This window comes from Panthera uncia (assembly GCF_023721935.1).
Source record: "Panthera uncia isolate 11264 chromosome B3 unlocalized genomic scaffold, Puncia_PCG_1.0 HiC_scaffold_1, whole genome shotgun sequence".
NCBI lineage: Eukaryota > Metazoa > Chordata > Mammalia > Carnivora > Felidae > Panthera > Panthera uncia.
In genome coordinates, this window is record NW_026057582.1 from 12,112,065 (window position 1) to 12,127,177 (window position 15,113).

Genomic DNA, 15,113 nt, shown 5'->3' on the forward strand with positions numbered 1-15,113 from the left:
CCCATGGTCTTCTGTTAAGTTGCTCAGGATCCACATAAGAGTGAAAATATATAGTATCTGTGTTTCTCTGTATGACTTATTTCACTTAGCATCACACTCTCCAGTTCCATCCGCATTGCTACAAAAGGGCATATTTCATTCTTTCTCATTGCCAAGTAGTATTCCATTGTGTATATAAACCACAATTTCTTTATCCATTCATCAGTTGATGGCCATTTAGGCTCTTTCCATAATTTGGCTATTGTTGAAAGTGCTGCTATAAACATTGGGGTACAAGTGCCCCTATGCATCAGTACTCCTGTATCCCTTGGGTAAATTCCTAGCAGTGCTATTGCTGGATCATAGGGTAGATCTATTTTAAATTTTTTGATGAACCTCCACACTGTTTTCCAGAGTGGCTGCAGCCACTCTGGAATACAAATAATTTTCAAATACAATGCCCAAACGGTAGCCCAAGAATATCAGGAACCCCCAGAAATCAGACTCTGAGCAAGAGAAGGCAGAAACAGACCTGCAAACCCTTCAGGCTTTGAAGTCATCAGGCACAGGCTATGAGACAGCTGTGCAAGCTAAGTTTACATAAATAAGAACCAAGGTTGGAAATATTTCTAGGGAAAGAGAGGGTTAGTTAACTGGATCACAGGTTGTTATAACAAAACAATCCAGATAAAAAGTAAAGGATGTCAGGGCACCTGGTTGGCTCAGTCGGTTAAGCGTCTGACTCATTAAATGAGCTCATAAAATGATCATGACCTGAGCCTGGTTTCGGCTCAGGTCATGATCTCACAGTTCGTGAGTTTGAGCCCTGTGTTGGGCTCTACACTGACAGCTCAGAGCCCGCTTGGGATTCTCTCTCTCCTTTTCTCTCTCTTCCCCTCCCACCACTCACCATGTCTCTCTCTCAAAATAAATAAATAAACTTAGGAAAAATAACAAAGGATGTCAGACTAGATTCGAGAGAAAAATTGTGGAAAATACAAAAGATAGGGTAGATTTAGAAGAGACGGTAAGAGACCGTCAGATGGAGTCCCCCAAAGGGAGGATAGGAGGGCAGGGGTGACTCTTAATTTTGGCTCAGGTCGTGATCCCAGGGTCGTGGGATGGAGTCTTGCATTGGGCTCTGTGCTAAGTGTGGAGCCTGCTTGAGATTCTCTCTCTCCCTCGCTCTCCCTATCTCTCTCTCCCTTTCTCCTTCTGCCCCTCTCCAGCTCGTGCTCTCTCTCACTCTAAAATTTCAAAAAAAGAGGGTAGAAGGCAATACTTGAAGAATGATGGTTGAGAATGTCATACAGGTGATGAAAAACAGTGCATTAGCCAACTGTATATAGTGGTTACACTGGTTGTTTGCTTCATACTAATAGTTTTATTTATTAAAATGAGATAATTAGAGCTTCACATGCAGTTGTAAGAAATAATACAGAGGAATCCAGCATAACTTTGAATCCACTTTCCTCCAAGGAGATAACTTGCAAACTATATATGGTACAATATTATAATCAGGATACTAGCATGGATACAGTCAAGATACACAGACAATGTTTCCATCACCACAAGGATACCTGCTGTTGCTATTTTATAACCACACCCACCTCCTTAAGCCCTGGCAACCACTAATCTATTCTCCATTTCAATCACTTTATCATTTCAAGAATGGTCCATAAATGAGATCCTAGAGTATGCAACCTTTTGGGATTGGCTTTTTTCACCCAGCATAGTTCTCTGGCTATTCATCCAGGTTGTTGCATTGCTTTTTATTGATGAATGCCATTCCATGGTGTGGATGTCCGGTATCTTGTTTTACCATTCACCCATAAAAGAACATCAGGGTTGTTTCTAGTTTAGGGCTATTACAAAGAAATTGCTATAAATATTTGTGTACAGGTTTTTATGTGAATGTAAGTCTTCAGTCTCTACAATAGATGTCCAGGAGTGCAATTGCTGGGGCTCATAATTCGTTTTCCTTTAAGAAAATAACAAACTGTTCTCCACTGGTATTATGAGTGGTCCAATTTCTCTGCATCCTTACCAGCATTTGGTGTTGTCACTACTGTTTCATTTTAGCTATTAAGTGTATAGAGACATCTGATTGTAGATTTAATGTGCATTTCCCTAATGGCTAATGATGGTGACCATCTCGTGTGTATTTCCCGTCTGTACATCCTCTTTGGTAAAATGTCTGCTCATATCTTTGGTCATTTTCTAATTGGATTGTGTGTGGGTTTTTTTGTTATTGTTGTTTTGTTTTGTTGTTTTGAATGTTCTTTTTATGAAAAAATATTTTGTCTGACATCATGGTTTGCAAGTAAATTCTCCCAGTCTCTATCTTTTCATCTAGAATCTATCATCAAGGAAGTTTCTATTTTTGATGAAGTCCTTTTTATCAACTTTTTTGATAAAATTGGAGTCCAAGAATTTTTTCCTTCTTCTAGTTCCCAAGGAATTTCTCTCTCTCTCTCTCTCTCTCTCTCTCTCTCTCTCTCTCTTTTGGTAAATGGGTTATAGTTTTACATTTTACATTTAAAAGCAAGGTCCAGGGGCGCCTGGGTGGCTCAGTCGGTTAAGCGTCTGACTTTGGCTCGGGTCATGATCTCGCGGTCTGTGAGCTTGACCCACGTCGGGCTCTGTGCTGACAGCTCAGAGCCTGGAGCCTGCTTCGGATTCTGTGTCTCCCTCTCTCTCTGACCCTCCCCTGTTCATGGTCTGTCTCTCTCTGTCTCAAAAGTAAATAAAAACATTAAAAAACATTTTTAAATAAAAAATAAAAATAAAGGCAAGGTCCATTTTTAGTTAATGTTGTGTAAAGTGTAAAAATTAGATCAAGTTTCTTTTGTGTATGTGTGTGCCTATGGATATCCTAATGCTCCAGCATCATTTGTTGCAAAGGTTCTTTTGCCTCCATCAAATTATTTTTTGCACTTTTGTAAAAAAAAAAAAAAAAAAAAAAAAATTCAGTTGGACATGTTTACATAGGTCTATTTTCTGCGTTTATATTCTGATTAACCTCTATGTGTATCCCTTTACCAATACCAATCTTGATTACTGTGGCTGAATGTAGTAGGCTGAATGGTGGCTCCCAAAAAGATATGATCACATCCTAACCCCCAGAACCCACGAATATCCCCTTATACAGCAAAAGGGTAATATTACATTATATGACAAAAGAGGTCATTAAGTTAAGGATCTTGACAGGAAGTTTCCAGTGAAACACCTGGGCCTGAAGATTTCTTTCGGGGGAGATTTTTAATTACAAATGCATAGGGTTAACAATGCTAGGGCTATTCAAATGATCTATTTTATATTAGGTAAGTTGTGGTAGTTTGTGTTTTTCAAGGAATTGGTCTATTTCATCTCAGCTGTCAGATTTATGTGTATAGAGCAGTTGATAGTATTCCCTTCTTACCCTTTTGATGCCTGCAGGGTCTGTAATGATATCCCATTTCATTCCTCACGTGGACCATTTGTCTTTTTTCTCCTTTGTCAGTCTTTGTAGAGGTTTGTCAATTTTATTGATCTTTTCAAAGAATCATCTCTTTTTTTAATTGACTTCCTCTATTATTTTTGCTTCCAATTTCATTGATTTCTGCTCTAACCTCTATTCCTTCCTCTTTTGTGTATGCTGTGGATCTATTTTGCTCTTCTTTTCCTAGGTCTTGAGGTGAAAGGTTAGGTGATTATCTGAGAATTTTCCTCTTTTCTAACCAATGCATAACTATAAATTTTCCCTCCACTCTGCCTTAGCTGTGTCCTACAAATTGTAACGTGCTATTAAAATTTGTATTTTAGTTTTCATTCAGCTCATTTTTATTGTTGTTAAAATAATGTATTTTTATTGTTCTTCAGTTAATTTTTTTTTAATTTCCCTTGAGACTTCCTCTTTAGTACATATGTTGTCTAGTCTCCATTTGCTAGAGACATACCTGTTCTCTTTTTGCTACAGATTTCTAGTTTGAGTCTATTGTGATTGCAGAACACACTGTATGATTTCTATTCTTTTCTTTTTTAAAAATGTTTGTTTACTTTTTTATAATTTTGTTTTTATTATTACGTTTGTTTATTTTTGAGAGGCAGAGAGAGACAGAGCATGAGTGGGGGAGGGGAAGAGAGAGAGGGAGACACAGAATCGGAAGCAGGCTCCAGGCTCTGAGCCATCAGCCCAGAGCCCGATGCGGGGCTCAAACCCACGAACTGTGAGATCATGACCTGAGCCGAAGTTGGATCCTTAACCACCTCAGCCACCCAGGCGCCCTGATTTCTATTCTTTTAAATTTATTGAGGTTTGTTTTAGGGCCCAGGATATGATCTACCTAGGTATATTTAGTGGGCACTTGAAAAGAAAGTTTATTGTGCTTTGTTGGGCGGAATTCTATAAATGTTGATTGGATCCTGTGGTTGATGCTGTTGTTGAAGTTCCTCGACAACGTTGCTGATGTTCTGTCCAGTTGCTCTATCAGTTTTGAGAGGGTGTTGAAGTTTCCAGCTATAGTTGTGGAACTGTTTATTTTTCCTTTCAGTTCTATCCACACATTCTGAGGCTCTGTTGTCTGGATCATATACATTTAGGATTACTATGTCTTCTTGATGGATTGACCCTTTTATTATTAAATCAAGTCCTTCTCTGTGTCTGGAAATTTTCTTTGTTCTGAGTCTTCTTTTTCTGATCTATAGCTCTGCAGCTTTCTTGTGGTTGTCTGCATGATACTTTTTTTTTCCTATCTTTTTACTCTGTCTACATTAAAAAAAATTTTTTTTTAATGTTTATTTATTTTTTAGAGAGAGACAGAGCGTGAGTGGGGAAGGAGCAGAGAGAGAAGGAGATACAGATTCTGAAGCAGGCTCCAGGCTCTGAGCTGTCAGCACAGAGCCTGCTGCAGGGCTCGAACTCATGAACCATGAGATCATGACCTGAGCTGAAGTTGGACGCTTACCGACTGAGCCACCCAGGCACCCAACATTGTTATATTTAAAGGGAGTTTCTTGTAAATGACATATGCTTGGGCTGTTTTTAACCCACTCTGCCAATCCGTGTCTTTTAATTGGTGTATTTAGACCATTTATATTTTATAATTATTGGTATGTTGGGGCTTAAGTCTGCTATTTCATTTTTGGTGCTTAGCTGTTTTCTTTTTCCCACTATTCTATGGGGTTACTTGAGTAGTTTTTAGAATTCCATTTTGATTTATCTGTAGTGTTTTAAGTGTGTTTCCTTGTATGGCTTTTTAGTGTCTGCTCTGTGTGTTTGTGTGTGTGTATATGTATGTACATACACAAGAATGTGTGTGCATATATATGTACATATGCAAGTATGTATATACATAAATATAAATAAATTATATATATATATATATATATATGTAGTCTTATCATAGTTGACCAATGTCATCATTTTACCAGTTCAAGAAAAGTGTGGAAAGTTTGCCTACATCCCTTTACCCTGTTGCATATATTTATGTTAGGTATTTCTTCCTTATACATTAAGATACACATCAGACAGTATTATAATCTTTTTTTCAACAACCAAATGTACTTTAGAAAACTCAGTATGAGAAGGGAAGCCAGTTGTATTTATCCATATTTTTGCTTACCATGTTCTCTTTTTCTGATGTTCCAAGATTTATTTTATTGTTTCCTTTTTCCTTGGAGAATTTCATTTAGTCATTTTCTTAAGGTAATTTTCCACCAACAGATTGCCTCTGTGTTCCTTCATCTGGGAATGCTTTGATTTCTCCTTCACTCATGAGGAATATTTCTCCTGGGCATAGGATTCTGGATTAACAATTCTTTCAGCACGTGAAAAATGTTTTGCCATTTCCCTCTGGCCTCTTTGGCTTCTGATGAGACATTTGTTGTCATTCAAATTGTTTCCCCCTATAGTTAAGGTTCTTCTCCCTGCTTTCAATACTTCTTTAGTTTTCAGAAGCTTGACTATAATGCAAATGGTGCTGTTTCTCTAGGTTTACTGTGTTTGGAGTAGACTCAGTTTCTTGAATCTGTAGGTTTATGGATTTTGCCATATTGCGGGAGTTTTCAGCCATTATTTCCTTGGGTACTTTTTCAGCCCGGTCTTCTTTCTACCTGTCTTTTGAGTCTCCAATAACATGAATGTTGGATCTTCGTGAAGACCCACAGGTCTCTGAGGCTCTGCTCATTTTTTTTTTCCAGCCTATTCTCTCTATTGCTCAGATTGAGTAATTTCTATTGTTCTGTCTCCAAGGTCATGGATTCTCTCCTCTGTCTCCCAGATGCTGCTACTGGGCTCATCCATTGAGTTTTTTATTTCAGTTTTTCACTGTTTTTTATTTCTCAAAATTTCTAATTGCTTCTTCTTTTTCTTTGCTGAGACTTTGTTTTTTCACTTGTTTCAAGTGTATTCATAGTTGCTAGTTGAAACATTTTTATGATGAATGCTTCATAATCTCTGTCAGGTAACTCTAACATCTCTGCCATCTCAGTGTTGGCATCTGTTGAGTGTATTTTTTCATTCTATTTGGGCTCTGCCTGAATCTTGATAGGACAATGATTTTTTTTTAATTTTTTTTTTAACGTTTATTTATTTTTGAGATAGAGACAGAGCATGAACGGGGGAGGGTCAGAGAGAGAGGGAGACACAGAATCAGAATCTGAAACAGGCTCCAGGCTCTGAGCTGTCAGCACAGAGCCCGACGCGGGGCTCGAACTCACGGACCGCGAGATCATGACCTGAGCCAAAGTCGGACACTTAACCGACTGAGCCACTCAGGCGCCCCAGGACAATGATTTTTTAATGGAATCAGGACATTTTAGATAATATGTTATGAGACTCTGGATCTTACTTAAACCCTGTATGGCTTTTTCTGACCCCACTCCAGCCAGGGAAGGGAGTGCTGTCTCATTACTGCCAGGTGGGGGTGAAAGTGCAGGTTTGCACTTGGCCTTCTTGACTTCCAAGCTGAGATGCTCCTCATGACTGCTGGGAGAGAATGGGAGTTCCAGCACCCCCACTGATAACTTCCCTGTTTGGGAAAGAAAAGAGTAATTGAAATCCACTCCTACCCCTCTCTACTCACTGACACTGCCTTAAATTCAAGAATTTGTCATTTCTTGCCTAACTTGGGACAGTTAATTTATAAATGGACCCTTCTGCTTTGATGTCACTTCTCTTTAATTTTTCCTCCACAGTGCTTCCAGAGGGATCTTGAAAAAGCATAAATCCAGTTATCACATTCCCCTACTTTTAAAATACTTTCATGGGGTACCTGGGCAGCTCAGGCGGTTAAGTGTCAGACTCTTGATCTCAGCTCAGGTCACGATCTCATGGTTCATGAGTTCAAGCCTCACATCAGGTTCCTTCTGATGGCATGGAGACTGCTTGGGATTCTATCTCTCCTTCTCTCTGTCTCTCTCTCTCTCAAAATAAATAAATAAACTTAAAAAAAATCCTTTCATGAATCCCTGTACCCTCCAGAATAAAATCCAAAACAAAGAGAAGCCTTCAGGATGTGGTCCCCACCAAATTCTAGCACCATCTCGCTCTACTATAGCCCCCTGCACCCCAGCCACATCAAACTACTTGTCCCTGACAGAACTGAAGGAAAAAGAGGACAAAAGAAAAAATACCACCATCACTTTCTCCTCTTATTTCTTCCCTCAATAATCTCCTGCCATTCCTCCTACTGACTGAACCCAACCGGAAACAATGAGCCACAGGGCAAGAGAGTCTGGGTGAAACCCTCCATGGGGATCAGTACCCAAGCCACAGACCCAGGGAAGGCAGTCAGGTGAAGAATAACTAGCCCATTTGACTTCAAGCCAAGGTAAGTCCTAGAGTGGCTATAAACCAAAGATTTTATCTTGCCAAATGCCATTCTCATCCCCTAAGATCCTGAAATTTTCTGACAAGTGTTCATCAGTGTGTACCAGCATCCCAGACCTCAATTCAAATAATATTAAATGTGTTCTACAAAATTCCATTTTTATTTTATGGTTAGAGCCATGGACAGAGTGCTTCGCTCTCTATGGTTTCAAAATTCTTCATAGTTCAAAAAGGAATTAGATAATTATACCCAGGGTCAGAATCTGGTGGGTGGTATAAAACAGATGGTTAAATATATGCCCAACTATTCTCACTGACCAAAACATCTTTTCATCCCACTTACAATAGCCATTTCTCAGGATGTGAAATGTTTTTATGATTTTCAGGCGGAAAAAAGAGTTCTTTTTTAGCAGAATGACTTAAATTGATATGTTTGCCATTATGTATAGTTATAAGCTTCATAATTGCTGCTAGAATCTGTAAGCAGAGGAACTTGTACTATATGCTTTGGATACCAGTAAGCAAATATAAAAAATAGATTTTAAAAATGACTTTTAATATTTAAAAAGAGAATATGAAGTATTTACACTCTCAATAAATTCGAAAGCCAGATTTTTAGACCGGATTCACCCAGGTGTGACCTAATAGCCTCCACAGTTGTGTGTCACATGCTTTTCTCCCTTCCCTCCCCAGGGCCTCTCCAGTGCTGTAGCGTGGGGGTGCCATGAGAAACCACTCCAAGTCCAACCGTGCATAACTCAGAAGTGAACACGGTTGGCGAACTTTTGACTAGGGACATGGGAGCTATGGATAAATGCCCCGTTTCACCCCCCAGATTAATGGTTCGTGGAACCAAAGAAATCTTCATCCGCGGCGGTGGCGATGTTTGGGGAACACCTCCCTGTATTGGTGCCTCCTGCCTTTTACCCCTCTTCCTTGCTTTTCTTCACATTCTCCAGCCGAATACCGATTTTCAAGTCTTTGTCTCAGGCTCTGCTTTCTGAGGTACCTTAGCTAGGACACCTCAACTTCAACCATGCTTCAGTTTTCTCCTTTCCCACACTAATCTGGCAAGCTTGTGTTCTTTGTTTTAATCAGTCCTGCTCAGAGCTTGAGAAAGGAACACTGACCTTTAACTGTCTCTCGGAGAAAACACAGTGTTCTCGTAGTCACTGATAGAAAGAAGGTTCTGCCCTCATTTTTTATCATCATCTCCCCCTTCTTTTTTCCCCCTTTGATCCAACTTCAGATAGAAAGAATAAGTGAAAGTTAAGTTTAATGAAACAAAATTTTCAAGGCCAGTTTTGTAAAATAAAATAAAATAAAATAAAAAACACCAAAACAGAGATTTTCAGTATTATAAAATATCCATACAGTTCCTATAAGGTTGATTTAATAAGATCTGATCTATATTTCCCAAATCAAATTTTGGAACCAGAGTCAGATATTTGAATCTAGACTGTGTCCTTGTATCTGCTTGAGAGTTCTACAAGGAACCTATCAGAAGAAATGTTTTTAAGAATGCAAAACAATTTAAATCCCATCTATTCCTCCCCTGGAAAGTGTACTGCTACATTTCTTTGTGATTAGAATAAATTACCCAAGCAAACCTATGCTCTTGTTACTATTGCTATGCAACAAAATGACCTAATGCTATGTAACAAATGACCTCAGTGGCTTACTGTGGCCATTTCATTTTGCTCTCAATTTTACACGTCGGGAATTGGGGAAGGGTTTAGCTGGGTAGTTCTCGTCTGAAGGTTGCTGTGTGGTTGTAGTCAGATGGTTGTGCCGCTGTCATCCAAGAGCTCAAGGGGGCCATGGTTGTCTAAGATGAAGCATTCACAAGGCTAGCAGCAGTTGACATTGCCTGTCAACTGGGAGCTCAGCCAAGACTGTCTACCAGAGCGGCGACATTCAGCCTAGTAGGAGAGGGGAGCTTCTCACCCGATGGCACAGAAAGCACTCCAGAAAACCGTTGCCCCACCTCCAACGTCACACAGCGTCGCTTCTGCTTCATTTTACTGATTACAAACAGGTCACCAAGACCAGCCCAGATTTTAAAGGAGGAGACAAAGACTCCATTTCTAGTGGGGAAAAATGTCAAGGAACTTGAGGGCCAGTTTTTAAACGATGTTAGATGATGTTTACTCATGGAGTTCTAAGGAAAGAGATTGCATTCACGACCAATCATACAAGGGAAGTTTCAGAGGCCAAGATAGGGTATAGATGAAAGGACTGGTTCACCTCTCTTCTTAATAGACCTCAGAACCCCAAAAGACCTGGGCACTGCATTCCAGGATGCTTCTCCCAACCTTCTCTCCCTCTTACTTCGCTCAGGATTAGACGCATGCCTCTCCCAGCCATTCTGGCTATTTCCTTTCAAATAGGTGTTTCCTCGAATAAAATCCTTACATGTTAATGAGTTGTTATGAGTTAATGAGTTGAGTTGAGATGAGATGAGATGAGTTCTCTTTTTGAAAAAAGAGAATCTCTTTCTGTATTGCAAACCTACAGACAGAAATCAGAATTCTTAAGAAAGATCTGAGAAAGAACAACTGGACTCTCAACAGAATGTTCTTCTTTACTCTCTCTGATGCAGACATATTTGTCCACACTGGGGGTGGGGTGGGGAGGCAGGGAACACTTAAGTGTAGGCAGCCCTATACCACACTCTTCTAGCTGTGATGTTCAGGAGGTAAGAACATTTCTCACCCAGTGATAGTCTGAAAAATGCAGGCAACATTTTGATTGCCCTGGCTTTTCTCAAGTACTAACCTAACCTCTGTGGCCAAGGGGTAATGTACAGAATTTTTGCATCACTTAAGTACAACCATATAATTCTCAAATACAAAGTTAGAAAGAATATTAGGAGTAACAAAAACTCAGCCAGAAACATTTGATTTCTGATTTAAACATAGCTAAATAAATAAATTGCATGCTTTCATATTGATACTATCGTCCTTGGCCACCTATACTACCTTCTGGCTATCAAAAGATGAAAAAACAAATTGAGAATAATGAAATGTGTGGATGCATTTTTACATTCAGAATGTACTTACATTATTTCTCCTGTGCCAATAATCTGAAAAAATTATCTACCACAAAGCACTCCCTACAAATAAAAAGCCCTTGTGATCTGGTCACCAAAGATATTAAACATGACTCAGTCCCTTTGGGGATGAATAAAGATATTAAAAAAAAAAAAAAAAAAAAAGGAAAGAAAAGAAAACAATCCAGATTTGACACGACCTAAAAGAGATCTGGTCTACTCAGATGAGAGCAGGGAGAATGCACATGAAGTTTTTATTCTGAAATCCTTCTCAAAACTCAAGAAGATGAGTTGAGATGAATTGAGATGAGTTCTCTTTTTGAAAAAAGAGAATCTCTTTTTGTATTGCAAACCTACAGACAGAAATCAGAATTCTTAAGAAAGATCTGAGAAAGAACAAAGTGAAAGTTGTATTTAAAACCGTCTCATTCTGGAGGGCGCCTGGGTGGCTCAGTAGGTGAAACAGCCGATTTCGGCTCGGGTCATGATCTTGCATTTTGTGGGTTCAAGTCCCATAACAGGCTCTTTGCTGTCAGCACGAAGTCCACTTCAGATCCTCTGTCCCCTTCTCTCTCTCTGCCCCTCCCCTGCTCAAGCACACACTCTCTTTCTCAAAAATAAACATTAAAAAAAAAAAAAAAAACCTCATTCTGTAGAAAAGCTTTAGCAAAGATTATAAAAGTCAAATACATTAAGTACATATCAACTCTCAGTATATAATTCAGCAGGCCTCAACATAACCATAAGTAAATTTTTGTTTTCTCATTCCTAGTTAAAATCTCGTGTCATGGATAAATCAAGACTTACCCCTCTTACATTTAAAGACTTACTGCATCTAAGAGCTGAATTTAGCACTAGTCTGGGTCCTCCAAAAAGCACACACCAGAGCAGATTAACACGTAAGGATTTTATTTGAGGAAACACCTATTTGAAAGGAAATAGAGAGCCAGAATGGCTGGGAGAGGCATCTAATCCTGAGTGAAGTAAGAGGGAGAGAAGGTTGGGAGAAGCATTCTGGAATGTTGTGCACCCTAAGGAAGGTTTGGCAAAGCTGGTCAGGGAGTCCTTGAGCCAAAGTCAGCCTATAGAAGAGATGTCTCCCAGGACAACTGCCTTAGTATCCTGCTGCATCCAGTCATTGGTGGGGAGCACCCTGTGGGAGGTATGCTGTACCTAAGCACCGTGATAAATTTCAGAGTACAGCAGCTAGGGTCTTTGGTGAATTTTGTTCCTTGTAAAAAGAGGTCTGCAAAGGCATGTTCTCGTGACTGCCACATTGGCCATCACCTGAATAATGCACACAGCTAGAGCTATTCAAACACCTAGCAAGCAGCAGAGAGGGGCTGTCCATTTGTAAGCACACAAAGCATTTCCCCTGAGGGAAATGTACAAAACTAAGAAAGCATGTGTGCACTGAAATTCCCCATGGTTAATTCCAATACCCATCTCCTCTTTCTCTTTATTGCTCTAAATATTTCCTTTGACCATTCCTTAGGAATTCTTGCTTTTACTTCTGGGTGCTTGGGCTGTCATGCATGAGGGCTTGGGAGACAAGTGGGAGACTGTGCAGCATGCACACTGAAAGAAGTCTCTGGGTTCTCCGTTGCCCTGCAAACTAATATAAATGCTGATGCTCGTTAATGCTGCTACTTTCTGCTAGTGCCTGGGAGCGTTTTTCACAGGGCTCTGAGCAGTTGAATGTCAACAATTTCTGGACTTACTTTTTGTAACTTAGTAGGAAAATTTCAGGTACAACAAATCCTAGGGTGATGACCAAGGAAATAAAATAGCAGAATCAAATCCAGGGGATATGAAAGAGAAGTAAGTTAGCAGGCCCTGGTGAGGGACTCCGTACAAAGGTGAAAAAAACGTGAAAATGACTCACATTTTTACCTGAAGTATTAGAAAATGGTTGTGGACTAAATTGTTGCAGACAGCTCATTTCAAATCTTCATTAAGTACCTATGCATCTCAACCAAATAAAGCACTCTTTGACACCAGTCCCGAAAAAGGTGAGAGGAGACTTATTTGTCAGAAGTGGTAGAGAAAAAGGAAAGGATACATGGGCATCAGTCACCTCCCCACCTCCCCAACCTGATTTCCCTCCCCTAGATCGAAAGCAGTTTCAGGAACTGGGTTGTCTCTCTCAAGACAGATATGCCTGGTGAGAGACAGGACGCTAATGGCCCATTTCAGACCATGATTTAGTCATTCTAGACCTCTGTTTTCAGGTGCTTGGCTTGTTCTTAGCTGGGAAGTTGGCTTGGCTACAAAAGAATCCACTTAAGGAGCACGTTGTATGCCACAGCAGCACCCACCTCCTGAGTAGAGACACTAATGTTACCCTGTTGCGTTCCACAGGTCACCTCCCATTAACACCTACCATTATGGCAAGGTCTGATTTTCACTGGTGCCCTCAGAAGGGAGAGGAGCTTTCTTTCAATGGCTCAAGTTCTTTCTCTTAACCTAGAATGGGGAAAAATACAAATAGTAGAAATAAAAACATATTGGCTGGCTAGATTGTACTTAACTCGGACAAATCACCACCAGTTATAATATACAGCATGTTTTAGGAGGGAGGTGAGAGTGAAGGCAGTGAGACCAGCTGATTTTCCCACAAATTATTTCATGTTTGGTTTGAGGATCGAGTAAGTAATAATACAAATAAATGTAATGACATCTTACTGCATCCAAAGTGGACAAAATTGCTGTCATGCCCTGATGCTTGAAATTATAGCATTTTACATTTTAGAGAAAACTGCCTTGTTTTTATCATTTTCCACTTTTGTTTGCAAATAACAGTCTGCAGCTGTTCTTTGTAAGCGTGTCTTTGTATTTGACTGGGAGGTGGGAGGGAGGAAAGGTCCCAACTTCTGATTTTAACACAGAAAATCCCACATCCTGGGGAACTCCTCAGCACTCACTGGTCATGCTGTCAGGGCCTCTTTCTGAATGTAGATGGGTGTAACACGAACTGCATTGCAGGTCTGAGATGAGATTATTGGTGATGTAAGCACCTGAACCTGCCATAACAGTGGCCACTAGACACAGGTGGCTACTGAGCACTTAAAACGTGGCTTACCCGGGAATGAGGAACTGAATTTTAAGCTTTATTTAATTTTAATTGAATTTTACATTTAAAAATTGATAGTTGTTTTTGGAAAATCATTTTGAAATAACTTGAGCCATGTGAATCTACTTTTTCAGTTGTAAATTTAATGAACTTTAAAGACAGATTAGGTTATTTGCAATGAAAATTTGGCTTCCAAGTAGACATTTACACCATGAGTAAACCACACCTCGCATCTTGAACTTAGTTCGGGAAAAAAAGGTAAAATGTCATTAATTTCGTAAGAGTATTTTGAAGATACTGCATTCACTAAAACAAATTAAAATAAATTTCAGCAGTTTCTTTGTACTTTTTCAAAAAGCGGCTGCTGTAAAATTTTAAATTACAAGGGGTTCATTTTATTTCTAGTGGACAGCAATGACCTAGACGGCCTGGCAAATAGGAAAAGCCCCCCCAAACGGCGGCTTTTACTATCATGAGCGTAAGAATTTGGAACGAGAATCTGATTCCTTTGTGAAGATTAGCAGTGTTTAACATCTAACGTTGGGAGTTACTCATCCCGATTACATTGTATCGTATCCGTATCTGGTTTCGTAAACCCTTCACGATCTTTTTTTTTTTTTTTTTTCTTGGCAACATGGAGGACTAGAAAAGAACAGTTCTGATGAAGACTAAAGGAATGGCGGGAGTAGTCGGAATGTAAGGGGAGGTTTTAGACTTGTCACTTCGGGTCTGGCGCCAGCCGTCCCGTTTCTGGATTAGCCACACCAGTGCGTGCCCCATGGCGGCTCCCAAGACCTGCGACTGACCTCGCCGTGCAAACCTGCGGCCTTTCCCGGAAGCTTTTCAGCTTCTCCCCAAAGGAGAAACGCCTGGAGTCCGCGAGGCTCCGGCGCCTCCCGGACCCTGCGCTCCGGGAGCCGAGGCCTGGAGAGGACACTCGCGGAGGCGGACACGCCGCGACGGAGCCCCGGGACGACGCGGCCCTGCGCCTGCCTGCAGGCCAGGCAGGGACAGCAGCTGCCGGACGGTGAGCCACCGGGGAAGGCGGCCGCACTCGGAGCCCGAGACGCCAGGAGCGCGGCGGGCACACAGCGTGCAGGCGCGCCGAGGCCGGAGACGAGTTCCACGCCCCTTTCGAATCCCCGAGCGGGGCTGATGACGAACACAGGGCGCGACGGCGCACACACCGCCCCGCGCTC

At 40.7% G+C, this 15,113-nt stretch overlaps 1 long non-coding RNA gene across 1 annotated transcript; it reads right to left on the bottom strand.

The window, feature by feature from the left end:
• Window positions 1–9,044: 9,044 nt before the first annotated feature.
• LOC125909252 (uncharacterized) lies at window positions 9,045–15,022 on the bottom strand. Its single transcript, XR_007453619.1, has 3 exons — window positions 14,721–15,022; window positions 13,225–13,307; window positions 9,045–9,711 (listed from the first exon to the last, which is right to left on the bottom strand). It is a non-coding gene; the product is annotated as an uncharacterized LOC125909252 (long non-coding RNA).
• Window positions 15,023–15,113: the final 91 nt, after the last annotated feature.